The 1,665-nt window shown below is 51.1% G+C and overlaps 1 protein-coding gene across 1 annotated transcript in view; it reads left to right on the forward strand.

Moving 5' to 3' along the window:
• The window catches only part of INSR (insulin receptor), a 191,362-nt gene that overhangs the window by 148,917 nt on the left and 40,780 nt on the right, over nucleotides 1-1,665 (forward strand). The window lies entirely within an intron of this gene.

Genomic DNA, 1,665 nt, shown 5'->3' on the forward strand with positions numbered 1-1,665 from the left:
TTTTTTTTTTTTTTTTTTGAGATGGAGTCTGTCTCGTCGCCCAGGCTGGAGTGCAGTGGCGTGATCTTGGCTCACTGCAAGCTCCGCCTCCCGGGTTTACGCCATTCTCCTGCCTCAGCCTCCCGAGTAGCTGGGACTACAGGCGCCTGCCACCTCGCCCGGCTAATTTTTTGTTTGTTTGTTTGTTTGTTTGTTTTAGTAGAGACAGGGTTTCACCGTGTTAGCCAGGATGGTGTCGATCTCCTGACCTTGTGATCCACCCCCGTGGGCCTCCCAAAGTGCTGGGATTACAGGCATGAGCCACCGCGCCCGGCCAGTTGTTGCTTTTTTTTGAGACAGAGTCTCGCTCTGTCACCCAGGCTGCAGTGCAGTGGCGCGATCTTGGCTCACTGCAACCTCTGCCTCCCGGGTTCAAACGATTCTCCTGCTTCAGCCTCCTGAGTAGCTGGGATTACAGGCACCCACAGCCACACCCGGCTAACTTTTGTATTTTGAGTAGAGACGGGGTTTCGCCATGTTGGCTAGGATGAACCTCCTGACTTCAAGTGATCTGCCGGCCTCAGCCTCCTAAAGTGCTGGGATTACAGGAGTGAGCCACCGCGCCTGTCAGTTTCTATTAGGTTAGTGCAAAAGTAATTGTGTTTTTTTTTGTCATTACCTTTAATGGCAAAAGCTGCAATTACTTATGCATTAACATAATAAAACATGTTGACATGCCCTTCTCAGATGACACTCTAGACACAGATATTTTATGTATTTATTTTTTTGAGATGGAGTCTGGCTCTGTCACCCAGGCTGGAGTGCAGTGGCGCCATCTCGGCTCACTGCAACCTTCACCTCCCAGGTTCAAGCGAATCTCCTGCCTTGCCCTCCTGAGTAGCTGGGATTACAGGCATGCACCACTACACCTGGCTAATTTTTGTATTTTTAGTAGAGACGGGGTTTTACCACATTGACCAGGCTGGTCTCGAACTCCTGACGTCAGGTGGTCTGCCTACCTCGGCCTCCCAAAGTGCTGGGATTACAGGTGTGATCTGCCCGGCCTGTTTTTATTGGTTATTTTACTTTATTTTTAGTAGAGACAAGGTTTCACCACATTGCCCAGGCTGGTCTTGAACTCCTGGGCTCAAGTGATCCTCACACCTCAGCCTCCAAAAGTGCCAGGATTACAGGTGTGAGCCACTGTGTTCGGCTATATTTTTAATCTTTGAGACAGGGTTCTACTCTGTCACCCAGGCTGAAGCGTAGGGGCGCAATCGCAGCTCACTGCAGCCTCGGCCTCCTGGGCTCAAGCAATCCTCTCACCTCAGCCGCCCAAGTAGCTGGGACCACAGGCGTGAACCATAGTGTCGGGCTTTTTTCCAAAGCGGAACTTGAATCTAGGCTGTCCCAGCTCAGCCTCTCTGAGAAGGTGATCCCTCTTTACTGTATGTGTGTGTGTGTGGGGAGGTGTGGTGTGTTTGTGGTGTGTGGCCTGGGTGTTTGTCGTGTGTGTGTGATTTGTGTGGTGTGTGTGTGATTTGCGTGGTGTGTGTGTGGCATGGGTGTGTGGTGTGTGTGTGACTTGTGTGGTGTGTGTGGTGTGTGTGTGATTTGTGTGGTGTATGTGGTGTGTGTAATTTGTGTGGTGTGTGTGGTGTGGGTGTGTCGTGTGGTGTGTGTGTG

This window comes from Piliocolobus tephrosceles, chromosome 21, assembly GCF_002776525.5.
Source record: "Piliocolobus tephrosceles isolate RC106 chromosome 21, ASM277652v3, whole genome shotgun sequence".
Classification (NCBI taxonomy): domain Eukaryota; kingdom Metazoa; phylum Chordata; class Mammalia; order Primates; family Cercopithecidae; genus Piliocolobus; species Piliocolobus tephrosceles.